The 14,490-nt window shown below is 39.4% G+C and overlaps 1 protein-coding gene across 5 annotated transcripts in view; it reads left to right on the plus strand.

The window, feature by feature from the left end:
- The first annotated feature begins 106 nt into the window (after positions 1–106).
- RALBP1 (ralA binding protein 1) overlaps positions 107–14,490 on the plus strand; it is a 64,157-nt gene continuing 49,773 nt past the window's right edge. Inside the window, exons 1-2 of one of the 5 annotated variants that reach the window (XM_074208761.1) lie at positions 107–204; positions 9,217–9,392. The gene's annotated coding sequence lies outside the window, so the exon portion shown is untranslated. Of the gene's footprint in view, positions 205–1,906; positions 1,959–6,570; positions 8,867–9,216; positions 9,393–14,490 lie in introns of those variants that run through there. The other 4 variants (XM_074208763.1, XM_074208762.1, XM_074208765.1 and 1 more) reach the window with 4 other exon arrangements.

Raw genomic sequence — 14,490 nt, forward strand, 5'->3', positions numbered from 1 at the left:
TCCCTTCTAAGCTGACTTTTTCTGGTTCAAGGAGGCTGCAAATGATTGGATTGCAGGGGGTGGGGAGGAGGGAGGAGTTAGAAATTATTTTCAAATTCGGTCTGGGTAAGGAGAAAGAGAGGCGTGATGGTATAAAGTGCCTAATACACCGAGGAAACCTGGTTTTGAATCCCAGCTCCGGTACTGACTAGTGTTGGATCTAGGGTAAGTCGTTTAACTTCTCTGAGTCTCAATTTCTTAAACTCTAAAACGGGGAATGATAAATAGTAATCTACTTCCTATCTCAGACTTATAAGGTTTTTTAAATTAACTTTGGTTTTATATATATATATATATATATATATATATATATATATGCCTATATGTATATAAATATAAGTGAATTTTATGCAGAGGAGTTTGTGAGGGGAAAATTGGAATTCAATTTTGGATGTGCTTAAGTTGAGGAAATCCAGGGAGTTATTTTCAGGGCCAATTGTTGAACCTAAGAAAGCAGCTGATTATATAAACATATATATATATATATATATATATATATATATATATACATACACACACACATATATACATACATATGCATATATGTATGTATTTAAAGATTTTACTTAGTTTTACAATTTTTCCCCCAATCTTACTTCCCTCCCCCCACCCCCCGCAGAAGGCAGTCTGTCAAGTCTTCATATTGTTTCCATGGTATACGTTGATCCAAATTGAATGTGATGAGGGAAATCATATCCCCAAGGAAGAAACACAAGTAGAAGAGATGCGGCTGCTATTTTTGAAGGGCAAGTGGAGTATAAGAAGTGTAGCCGAGAACCTCGGTGACTGCTCCGTGTGTGGCGGCGGTGGTGGAGGAAAGGAATATGCACCTAGAAACGTACGGTTCTGGGCATCGCCGTTATGGAAGGGAAGCTGAAGGAATACCCAGTTTTCAAAAAGCTGTCGGGTGAGGTTGCCCGGTCTTTGTCCTCTTGCCGACGCGCCCAGCATTTTGACGGGCTTTCCCTGCTCCCCAGGTGCTACCATCTCTGAATTTTGTCGACAGTCTTGCTCATGGTCTCTCGGTTGGTTCATCTAGGCCTGCCCACTTTGGGTGGGGACGGGCTCCCCGGTCCGGGCGCCAGCTTTGCCCTGCCCCGGCAGTGCCAGGTGGGCCGGTGGGCGAGGCGGCCCCCCACGCCCCGCCGCGGCCAGGGCCGTTTCGCCGCCAAGGTGCACTGGAGGTGGCGTCTGCCCCCGCTGCCAGCTCCGCCCCTCGGCCCCACCAGCAGCCCTCCGGTGCCAGGAAGGCGCCCCAGCCCCGGCCAGGCTCTTAAACTGGTGTAACTGGTTTCTCGGGAGTTAGCCGCCCGCGGGACGCAGTGCAGGGGGCGGCTGCTCGCCCCTTCGGGCCCCCGAGGAGGGGTTCCCGGTAAGTGGTCTTCGGGCGGGTTTCCCAGCTCTCCCCGCCCCCGCCCGCCCAGCCACTGATCCCTTCCTGTGCCCCTCGCCGGGTCACGCACGACGCAGACACGGAAGACGCGCGCGCCCCGCTCCGGCGGCACGCTTCCTGGGAGCCGTAGTTCACCGCCCCAAGGAAGCTCCTCCGCCGAGCCGAGAGCTCCGGGCTCTCAAAGACTACAACTCCCGGCGTCCTCCGCGCGAGGGCGCAGAGCGTCGCGTCTTTTTCGGTCTCCGCGGTGCGCCCAGAGGCAGGAAAGGCGACCGGGGAAGCCGGCCGCGGCGGGAGGAGGGGATGCGCTTGCGCGTTGCCCGGCTGGCCCCGTTCCGTCCCAGTCATTGTAAACAGGCGGCGGCGTAGCAGGCTTGGGCGGGGTGGCGATGGGGCGGCCGGGGCTGGCCCGGGGCGCGGCCCGGCGGGCGGCGGCGGCGGTGTGAGCGCGAGCCCGAGCGCGGGCGCGAGCGCGAGGCGGCGGCGGCGGGAGCAGCCGGAGCAAGGTCGGCGGCGCGGCGGGCAGGTCAGTGCGTGCCCGGAGCCGCGGCACCTGCCCCCTCCCGGCCCGGCGCTGTCAGGTGCCGCCCCCTCGGCCCGGGCTCCGGGCTCCGGGCTGGGCAGGGGGCGTGGCGGAGGAGGTGGTGCCCGGGGGGCCGGGGGGCCGGGGCCGGGCTCCCCGCCCTCCCCAAGGCCTCCAGGGCCCCGATGGCGGGCGAACCCCTGGGTGGGGGCCCAGCCTGCACCCCGACTCCGGGGCGGGAGGGGAGGGCCCGCGAGGCCCGTGGTGTGACTTGGAGGTCCGGGACGGCGCTTCCCGGCCGGGGCCCGGCTGCCCACAGTGGGGGCATGAACTTAGCAAAAGCACTGCACCTTTTTTTCACTTGTCTCTAGCTGAAATGTGATTTTAGAGGTGTTTGAGGGTCCACAGACTCCATCAGTCTGTCAAAAGGGGGCTCTGGACAACTTCTTGCACTTTACTGGTGAATAGTTAAATAAGTGGCAGGATTTGAATTCAAATTCTCAAAATCCATATGATCATTTTGTCTCCAGCTGGTTTTTTTTTTTACTGGTTTTCCCTCTTGCCTGGAATATACTTTCTCCTCAGATCTGTTGCCCTCCGATTTTCTTGATCTTGAAAGAAACCCAAACTAATATGCTTATTTAGATGTAGTGAACTCTTTAGCAAAGAATTAAAATTTTCCGAGTACTTATTTGAATCCTAAGCTAATTTGCTTATTTATCATGTTCAGGACAGTTTAATTGAATGTTGTATTTTGTAAAGTGTAGTGCTGCTAACTCATCTTGAATAACGTCTAGCATTCTCTCGTTTTTATGTGACTATTTACAAGACATTGTAAATAATTTGGAAGGTCAATTTGGTGCTTAATCTGTTAGCACTGTAATATAAATAAATGAAAAAGATACACAGATAATATGACAGTTTGTTTTGGGATTATTCAGCTATTTTACAATACAGTCTATGAATTTCCTCATTGGTTTCTTCCCTCCATTACAATGGGCATTAATTAAATATAATAGCAGTTGGTGAAGAGAAATCTATAAATAGGTATTGGATTCCTAGTTTGTAAATGAATGATAAACTCTGAAAATAGTTCAACACTTAGCCATCAATAAACGTTGATTAAGCACCTACTTTGTGCCACATGTCTTTTAAGTGCTTTGTTAACTATTTGTAAAATATTAATTTTTTTTAAGGTTTTTTTCAAGGCAATGGGGTTAAGTGGCTTGCCCAAGGCCACACAGCTAGGTAATTATTAAGTGTTTGAGACCGGATTTGAACCCAGGTACTGCTGACTCCAGGGCCAGTGCTTTATCCACTGTGCCACATAACTGCCCTTATTTGCAAAATATTTCATCAGATAAAAGTCACTTTTAAGAAAAAAAAAGATCATCAATATATTCTCTCATTTCTTTTTCCTTCTTTTACAAAATTTAAAAGACCAGAAATGTACTTGAATGTTCAGAAATCTGATTTGTTCAAGCATTTCTAGATAAATGATTAATTTAGTAGTATCTCCTTACCTCAGCAGTTGTACTTGGGCAGAATGACTAACCAGAAAAATTTTCTTTCTATTCTTTTATATACACACACACACACACACACACACACACACACACACACACACACACACACACACACACACACACTTGCAAGGCAATGGGATTAAGTGGCTTGCCCAAGGCCACACAGCTAGGTAATTGTTTAAGTTTCTGAGGCCAGATTTGAACTCAGGTACTCCTGACTCCAGGGCCAGTGAGCCACCTAGCTGCCTCCATTCTTTAATCAAGAACATGAACTTATTTTCTTGAGTTGTTTATTTTTTCTGGCCTTCTTAAATATTTATTGATTCCCTTTTTAATGCTAGGCATTGTAAAAGTAAGTTTCCAGATTTGAGTCTTTATAATGATATTGAAATGATAAAACAATCATTCAGCAGGTAATTTATTTGTAATCTACTTTCATAGTACTTTCTTTACTATGGATTGTGGAAAATATGAATAGCAAGCCATGACTCCAGCTTCTGAGGAGTTTACAGCCTGTTAGGAAGTGATGAGACATATGTAAAAATAACAGAGTAAGGTGTTTTTAAATACATAAGAGAGATACAAAGTGTTATGAGAATTCATATTAGGAGAGATTAACAAAGTCGGAAGGAGATCAAAGATGCTTTTATAGAAGTAATGGTATTTGATCTGGACCAGGGTGGATTTAGGAATAGGACTTGACACAAGCAAAGATATAGAGGTAAGAAAGCAAAATTAGTTTTGGGTAAATTTTGAGGAAGTGTAGTTTAGCTGAGTGGTATGTAATAAATTTGAGAGGTGCAAATTCAGGATTCAAATAGTAATTGGAGAGAGGAGAATGAGCTGGAATTTGGATACTAGGTAAAGAAATTGGGGCTTTATTCTGTAGCCAATGGAGAACTATTGAGAATTTTAGGACAGCGAAATTAAACATGGTGTAGTGGAAAAGGATGAGATGATCTTGGTTTCAGTCCTAGTTCTATTATTTCAGGAAGCTATTTTAACAAGAAGCTGTTAACCTCTCTGGTCCTCAGTTTCCTCACTTTTTTTTTAAATAGGTTTTTTCCAAGGCAATGGGGTTAAGTGGTTTGTCCAAGGCCACACAGCTAGGATTTGAACTCAGGTACTCCTGACTCCAGGGCTGGTGCTCTATCCGCTGCACCACCTAGCTACCCCTCCTCACTTCTTAACAGTGGGAATTGAACTTGATTTTGGAGAATATTTAACACAACTACATAAAAATACAGTAGAATATAATAGTGTTAGTATGCAGTTTTCTAAGTCAGTATGTGTAGTCAGCAGAGACTCCTATGTATGGTTTAGTGCCCCTTCCCTCTTTTTTGAGTTTGACTACTGATCTAGAGAAGTTCTGACTGGACATAAAAATAGATACCTAAGTCATCAGCACAGATGTGATAATGAAAGTCTTATAGAATGGAAATGGATAAAGTTATCAAAAAGAAAATATTGGGTTAAGGATAGAGTCTTAAATGTATAAAACATTAAGTAGCTGTAAAAAAGTTACATTACAGAAAGTGGGAATACAAAAATCCATAGGATTAGGGTTGGGAGGGACCTTGGATGACATGTAGTCCTTCCATCTTCATTTTACAGATGGAGGACCAAAACCCACAATGGTTAAGTGACTTTCCTAAAGTCACAGACTCAGTTGAAGGACTGGGATTTGAGCTCAGACTCCAGGGTTGAGTGCTTTGGGATATCTTCAGGGTATGTGCCTCATTATCAAATAAGTATGGTAAGTGCTAGTAGAGGAACTGAGTTCAGTGAGAGGCTACTTTGGTTGGAGAAGTCTTTAGGATTCTATAGAGGATTTGAGAGGAAAGGGCATTTTTTTCATATACCCTTGTTTTGGAAGACTTTGTAATAATACTTTTCATCCTATGATAGTGCTTACCTTCCAGGGTTATTGTTTGGATCAGATGAGATATTTTGTGAAGCTGTTAACACAGCACTTTAAAATCCTAATTTTTTTAGCCCTTTTTTCTATGAAAACTTATGTGCCTTTTAATTTATCTTGTCAATTCTTTTATCTTGTCAATTCTTTCCAACTCTCATGTCTATTTTGAAAAACATATTGAACTTCAATATTCAATAGTATTTTAGGTTAGATCAATATCCAAGAGAGAGGTCAACATCTTTTCTGCAACTTAAGAGTCTTACAGAGTTACTCTATATGTGAGGTTTAGATGACTTGCCAAGGGTCACGCTGCTACTAAGAACTCAGATCTTCTGATTTGAATATGTCACACTGGCTCTTAAGAGTTTATTAAAATAGTAACCAAAGTATTTGAAATAAAAGCAATAGAATAATCTTATGAATAATAATGTATCTAACCTAAAATACTATTTGTGATTCCAGTTGATGCTCTTTAAGAAAGACATAACAGAGCTCCTTGCTAGGGGAGTTTTCTCTCCTGGGCATTTCATTCCAGAGAAATCATAAGTCTAATTTTCATCCCTATCCTTTACTGGAATTCTCCGTTATGGAATAGTAAAGATTAGCAACTACTCTCCCATTTAGAGCCCTGTTAGTGTATTTTTTGAAGGAAGTCATATTAACTAGAAGTTTGGACATATAGTACCACATATGGTATATCACAGCAGATATTGAAATATTTGTTCCATATAAACAACTCCACATACAAACACATACATATTTTTATATGTGGATATTTGCATATATGTAAAGTTTGAGCACATATTGAAAATACTAGTTTAATACTCCTAATGATATATGATTCTTGGGAGTATTGAAGGAGTTATAACTTTTTGAGAGAAGTTTTATATTTTTATGCCTTTTATGTTAATAACAAGGACAGACTTATATTGAAATAAACTTATAATAGTATAGATTCCTTTCATTTTTGTCTTTAAATCCTGTGCATTTAGCATTGCCTAGTGTATGGAGAATATCTAATAAATGAGTACCAGTTGATTGAATTTTTTTCCTTTTGGTCAATATCTTTAGACCTTAATGTATACTACCATGCTAGTGTTTAAAGATTAACTAATCTTTAAAATGTTACATAAATATACTTTGTGTTTTGAACTATTCTTGTTGCAGTTGTAATTTTGTTTATGAGGTGCAACATAATATAATGTAAATATTTGAGAATTTCTTTGAAAACAATGTCTGTAAATTAGCAGTTGATGGACCTCTAAACTAAGTCAGTTATGGCAGGTTTAATTTATCTCTTAACCGTAATTTAGGAAATTGCTTTATTTGGGCTTTACATGGTTTTTTTAAAGAGATTATCATCTTTTTACTTAAATGGAGCTCTTTTTGTAAATAAAAAATTATGCATCCTTTGTAACATTGTCTTAAATAATGCTGTTTTGTATTAAAGTTTATGTTTTGGAGTAAGAATTCTACAAGTCACTAATACTGAGAAGTGGAAATCAGATAGCATCTGAGGTTTCAGCTTATACCCAGGAAATTGACAAAGATGGGAATATTTTTGGGGAGTATTACGGATTGGCACATTAATGAATTTGTGAAATTTTGAATTTATATAATCATTCTGGAAAACAATTTGGAATTATGCAGATAACATGACTAAAGTGTCCTTGCTTTTCAACTTAAATTTTTTTCTACTGCCAGATACATACTCCAAGAAAGTGTTGATAAATGACCCAAGTATATATTACATCACTATTTGCGATAGCAAGAAACTGGAAACAGTTAGATTCCCATGAGTTAGGGAATATCTAAACAAATTGTGATACATGAATGCAATAGAATATTACTGTGCTATAAGAAATAACTAATACAGTCAACATGATAATGTTTGCACTTTGTTCTTGAAGAAGACTGTGACATCAGGGAAGGTAATGCCATGACAAGTACATGAATTGGATTTGAGTGAGGGAGTGTTGTGCTGAGTCTCACTTTCTCCTCCAGAGCCATCTAGATCCAATGACTAGATATGAATCAGGATGACTGGAGATGTGGTCCATCAGGGTTAAGTGACTTGCCCAAAGTCACACAACTAGTAAGGGTCAAGTGCCTAAGGTTGGATTTGAACTCCTGTCCTCCTGACTTCAAGACCAGTGTTCTCTCCACTGCACTACTCGAGAAAAAAATGATTTACATTCACAATAAACTTGATAGATTCAGGGAGAAAAAAACAGTAATATACAATGACAACATGTAAATGGGAAGAACAACAATCATAAAAATCATTGAAAATGAATGCTGCAACCTGTTTGTTTTTATGTCTTGATGATTTCTTTATGTGGCATTAACACCCCCCCCCCCTTGTCTCACTTCATAACCTTGGTATTATCTTTAATTCTTTCCTTTACCTCTTTGCAGTAGTGGTGGTGCTGGGGGTTGAGAGTGTGCTGCTGTGGGTTGAGAATGTGCTGGTGTTGACCATCTAACAGAGTGTTAGAATTTTTTCAATATATGATTAGTATTGATGAATTTTTTTTCTTTTTTTTCAATTTTAACAAAACATTCTTTGTTATAAGGGTAGGAATCTCTGGGAGGGAGAGTATTACAATGGTATAATAATAAGTGTGTCAAAACAAAAGTAGCAATAAAAATCTATTTTTAAAAATCTTGCTTAGCTAGACCACATTACAATATGGCAAAGATCATTATAATATCTTTTGGTTGTTCACTTGGCATTAAGTTAGGTGATCTAGGAGAATCTACTCTAGCCCTTGAATCTTGGTGTTGTCAACTGCTTTCTTTAACATTGCTAAAAAAATTTTTTTAAAGAAATGCTGATCTAAAATAATGAATATAAATGTTTCCACCTGAAATGTAGACCAGAAACAATATCATATTTGAAACTGAGAAGGTATTGTGCATAGCTCTTCCTTTAGAATATATAATAAATTGAGCCTGTAACTTTCAGAGCTATTTTATTTGTCTGTGTTTTGCTTTATAATGTTTTGTTTTATAATGTTTCTCTGGATCCAGTTAATGAGATCTCAGAAAAACAAGGGTGCCATCCTTGGCACTTTTTGATTTGATTTTAGAATGATAAAATTCTAACCTTCAAAAAGGGGTGAGTTGAATTAACTTTTTAAAATTACATATTAATTCAATCATGAATAATTTATACAGGGACTATTTGTTTTTCTATCTCCATAGCATACAAGAACCCTTAACAAATGCTTTTTGTGATCCAGTAGTTTTAGTGGACATTTTTTCCTTAATTTAAAGATACAGTGTCTGGGAAGAGAGAAGTGAGAATTAGATTATATTATGTTCTTCATAACACATCTGATGTATTATGTTTACTTTTGACCACCAGGTTTTAAGAATGGTTGATAAAGCTGAGTAATATTCAGAGGAAAGATGGAGCAAACTCTTGCGATAATACTATATGGAAATATTTGAAAGAAGCTGAGGTTAGCCTGGGAAATGGCAGTGGGGGAACATTCTTTTCCTTACAAATCATCAAGTGTTAGATTTCTGAGATTGAGCTAAGAGGCAGAAACATGGACAGTGGTTGAAGATGAAGAGAGAAAAATTTAGACTTGAGATAGAGAAATTTTTCTAAGTTTTAAAAATTTATCATTTTTTTGAATTTAGGAAATGTTCATTGTGTAACAGAAGAGGATTGTATATGAATTTGCCAACCTTATGTATAGATTGCTTTCTTTTAAAAATGCATAGCAAATTCAACAGGTCAGTTTCAAAGCTATTCTGTTTGTCTTTCATTCCTTCTGATCTTCCTTCCATTTTCTTCTCATTTTAGGAGGAAGGGGAGAAGAATCCATCCTACTTTCTTTTCTTACACCCTCCTCCCAAACCTGGGGGGGGGGGAGACCTTTGTATCAAATATGCTAAGTCAAGCAAGACAAATTCCCACATTGGCCACTTCCAAAACTGTATGTCTCACTCTGCATCTTGCGTCCATCATCCTGTCAGGAGGTAGGTAGTAATACTCTGGAGTCATGGTTGATTATTTCAAAATTATCAGGGTTCTTAAGTCTTTCAAAGTTGTTTGACTTCATAGTATTGTTATTACATAATTTTTTTCATGTTTCTACTCACTTCACTTTGTATTAGTTCATACTTGTCTTCCCAGGTTTCTCTGAAAAATGTTTCATCATTTCTTACTGTGCATAATAACTTTCCATTGCATTCATATGTAAGGAAACACTTCTCAACTGAGCTATTTCAAAATTGAATGGACTTTCCATATATATATATATATATATATATATATATATATATATATACACACATATATATATATAGTGTTTTTATTTCCTTTCCTTTTTTTATAGATCTTTGTAGGCTGAATAAACACTTATTGGGGATTTTGTATGCCCTTCCAACTCTTGGGATTTTATGATACTATAAGGAGAAAAAGAAGAAATAAAGATAATAACACTAAAATTGTGAAGTGAGACGTGGGGGTGGGGGGATATTTGTTAGTACTACAGATAGAAATCACTAAGACATAAGAAAGAACAGAATTGGGACAATGGGGTGGGGGGTGTTTTGCATATTTTGATTTTGAGATCCTGGAATTTTAGGGCTAATTAGAATAATAAGCTCTTGCAGGCAGAGATTGTTTGAGCATTGTAAACAAATAATAAACATTTGTTAATTGATTTATGGTACATCAGAGCATCAGAGAAGAAACCATGTGGGGATGTGGTCTGGAAGTCAGAGTTAAAAAATTGAAATTTAGAAGTTATCTGCATAGGGTAGTTGAAAACCTCAAGCTACTGTACTACATGTCTTTTCATAGTCAAACTTTTAAAGAAGTTCTCTGGTATTCTTTCCCAATCTTTTAAGTGTCATGACTGGTCACGTGAATTCTGTCTCCACAGTATATTTCCACTTATTCTTTCTTCTTCTACTAGACTTCGCTACTGTTTCATGTACAAAAGGTGAAGACATTTTTGGTTCAAGTTTTTATCACTTCTTTCCTGTCCTGCTACAGTAGTTTTCTAATTGATTTCCTTCCCTCTAGTCTTCTGTTTCTAATCTTTTCAGTCACATCATTATTCCTATAGTCACAGATGTGATTATGTTACTCCTTTGCTCATGAAGCTTTAATGCAGGGGTTCTTGATCTGTTTTTGTGTTGTACTCCTTTGGTAGTTAGGTGAAATCTATGGACTTTGTCTCAGAATAATGCTTTTAAATGTATAAAATAAAAATTCATAGGATTAAATTTCTTTTTTATTTTGGCTTTACCTTTCTTTCTACAATCTGTTACAGACAAACTGACCTATCTCTGTCTCCTGTATATTAAACTCCATGTCTACTTTTCTGCTTGGAGAGATGAGAGGTGGGAGGTTGGTGGTGTCCTGAGCTTGGAATGTCCTTTTTCCTCACTATCATCTCTTCTTTATCTCCAGCTTTACACCAAATTTCAGTTCAGTTACCATTTTGTACAAGATTATTCTGATTCCTTTCCTCTTTACCATACCCCAGTGGCTAGTGCTCTTCCCATAGAAAATCACTTTATAGAGTTAGAAAGGAGTGCATTACCTTCTGAGGAGGCTACTGAACTTCTCTGAGTCTTAGTTTTCTCCTCTGTAAAGTGAGGTTATCCTTGAAAAACCTTTCAAGTGTTTTTAACTCTGTAAGCTTATGATCTTATATTTTTGTTTTTAATTTTCTATTTATATCTTCATTCTTCAAAGCATCATTTTTGCTTTTGTAACTTGGCACGTGGTAGGAATTTAAATGCATGTTGAATTGGAGTGAATACTATTACCTTAGGAAAGAATGATTGAGTGTACAACTGTATCGATCTGAAGGAGTAAATTCCAAGCAAAACCATCCAAAGTATAAAGTATTTTAGAGAGAGGGTGAATATATATATATATATATATATATTCCCATGATTTTAGCTCATAAATAGGTTTATTACATTATTTGTCAGTTTGTCTCAGGTAGGTGGTATTAGGGTCCAAGGACATCACATTGAAAATTGAATTCAGAGCAATAATAATTACTCTCTAGAATTTTCAAGAAACTTTTAAAGAACTTCCTTTCCCACATTATCATAATCAGTATTAGAATGTATAATAATACTCTGAAGAATTATATAATGCTAACGTTTGGTGATATAATTTAAATTTTGGGGGGGAAATTGAAAAAAAAAACACCAAATTTCTCTTTGTTCTGATTTTTCTTTCAGACTGTCTTTTTTTTCCACTTTTATTTATTTATTCTTATTTTTGTACAAATGATGTTTTTTATACATTACTAAAATATTCTTGTTTAAGAGTAAACATAATCCCCTTCTCCCTCCAAAATATAGACCCGCATGAGCGATAAAGTAAAGGAAAGAGAAAAAATTAAAATTATTATTATTATAATAATAATGATAATGATAGGTGCAGCCAGGTGGCATAGTGGACAGAGCACCAGCCCTGGAGCCAGGAGCACCTGAGCCCAAATCCGACCCCAGACACCTGACAATCACCCAGCTGTGTGACCCTGGGCAAGCCATCCCAATCCCACTGCCCTGCAAAAACCAAAAAAAAAAAAAGACCCAAAATAAAATAAAATGATGATGATAACAACAACAACAACAACAACAACAACAACAACAACAGTAGGGGCGGCCGGGTGGCAACAACAACAACAATAATAATAGTAGGTGGCGTGGCGGACAGAGCACTGGCCCTGGAGCCAGGAGCACCCAGGTATAAATCTGGCCTCAGACACACAACAGTCACCCAGCTGTGTGGCCCCAGGCAGGCCACCTAGCCCCATTTGTCCTGTAATAATGTCCCAATAATAACAACAACAACAACAACAACAATAATTGTGCTACAGTCTGTGTTCCAACACCACCAGCTCTGTCATGGGTGGATCACATTCTTTATGATAAGTCCATCACAAATGCTACTTCCGTATTTTTCCACCATTGCCATTGCTGATCGCAACTCCTTCCATTCATACTTCCCCACTACCATATACTATATTTTCTCTCCTTTCACTCTGTCCCTCTTCTTAAATGTGCTGTAGGGGAGTCGAGTGGCACAGCAGACAGATCCCTGGCCTTGGGGCCAAGAGTCCCCGAACCCACATACTACCCTTTAGGCCCAGCATCCACCTGGCCCTATGGTCCTGGACAGGCCATCCAATCTCAGCCCCTTGCAAGAATGAAAAAAGAAAATGTGTTATGTCTGACCAGTCCATCCTATCCTCTGTCATTCACATCCCACCCTTCCCCCGTCCCCTTCTCTCCTTCTTACTCTAGATGTCTATACTCCATTGAGTATATATGCTGTTTCCTCTCCTAGCCACCTCTGGTGAGAGCAAAGATCCCTCAATTCCCCCTTGCCTTTCCCCTTCCATATCATTGCAATAGCACATTGTAATAAAAAAACCTTATTGTATGAAATATCTTAGCCTACTCCACCTCTCCTTTTTCTTTCTCCCATTACATTTCCCTTTTAGCCATTGACTCCATCTTTACATTATATTATTTTACATTATATTATATCTTCTCCTGTGCTTTATAAAAATTCCTTCTACCTGCTCTATTAAATGAGAAGGTACATATGAGTATTATCAGTATCATTTTTCTATGCAGGAATACATGTAGTTTATCATCATTAAGTCCCTCATATTTTCCCCTTCTCTTCCACTCTTGTCTTGTATTTGAAGATAAAACCTTCTGTTCAGCTCTGGCCATTCCAACAGGAACATTTAAAATTCCCCTGGTTCATTGAAAGTCCATCTTTTTCCCTGGAAGAGGATGTTCAGTTTTGCTGGGTAGTTGATTCTCAGTTGCATTCTAAGCTCTTTTGCCTTCCGGAATATTATATTCCAACCCCTACAAGCTTTTAATGTAGTTGCTGCTAGGTCCTGTGTGATCCTGACTGCAGCTCCACGATATTTGAATTGTGTCCTTCTGGCTGCTTGTAATATTTTCTCTTTGACTTAGGAGTTCTGGAACTTGGCTATAATATTCCTGGGGGTTGTTTTTTTTGGATCTCTTTCTTAGGGAGATTGATGGATTCTCTCCATTTCTATTTTGCCCTCTGCTTCTAGGATATCAAGGCAATTTTCTTGTAGTAATTCTTTGAAAATGATGTCAAGGCTCTTTTCCTAGTCATGACTTTCAGGTATTCCAATAATTTTTAAATTATCTTTCCTGAATCTGTTTTCCATATCAGTTGTTTTTTCAGTGAGATGTTTCACATTTTCTTCTAATTTTTCATTCTTTTGATTTTGAAATATTGAGTCCCGATTTCTCATAAAATCAGCAGCCTCCCTCAGTTCCATTGTACACCTGAAGTATTTGTTTTCCTCAGAGAGCTTTTTTATTTCCTTTTCCATCTGGCCAATTCTGCTTTTTTTTTTTTTTTTTTTAGGTTTTTGCAAGGTAGATGGGGTTAAGTGGCTTGCCCAAGGCCACACAGCTGGGTACTTATTAAGTGTCTGAGACCGGATTTGAACCCAGGTACTCCTGATTCCAGGGCCGGTGCTTTATCTACTGTGTCACCTAGCTGCCCCCTCAATTCTGCTTTTTAAAGCATTCTTCTCCTCAATAAGTTTTTGAACTGTTTTATCCATTTGACCTATGCTGTTTTTTTTAACATGGCTATTTTCTTCAGCATTTTTTTGGATCTTCTTGACTAAGCTGCTCACTTCTTTTTCATATTTTTCCTGCATCTCTCTTTGGGTTCCTCTTTTTTCTCTGCTTAGTCATTTCCCCAGCCTGTGCCTGGTTTTGGGGTGCTTCCTGGACTTTTGAGTATTAGTGGGACACCCCCACAAGGCTATCCACGTGTGAGGCTCTGTCTTCCTGGTCTGTGAATGACCACAAGTGCATGCCTCTGCCATGGGGCTGAGGTGGGGGGGCCCTGCTTTTCTATGGGGGTCCTAGACTGCGATCAGGGTCTGAATGTGGTCAGAACCTCAGAATCCTGTTGCAGGTATGGAGTCTCTCTCTCTCTCTCTCTGCTCCCCTCACTAGGCTCAGCACTCTTGCCCTGGGGGCTCCTGCTTACTGGTTCCACCTGCTTCTAGTTCCTAGATCTGGGCTG

Source organism: Macrotis lagotis, chromosome X, assembly GCF_037893015.1.
Source record: "Macrotis lagotis isolate mMagLag1 chromosome X, bilby.v1.9.chrom.fasta, whole genome shotgun sequence".
NCBI classification, from domain to species: Eukaryota; Metazoa; Chordata; class Mammalia; order Peramelemorphia; family Peramelidae; genus Macrotis; species Macrotis lagotis.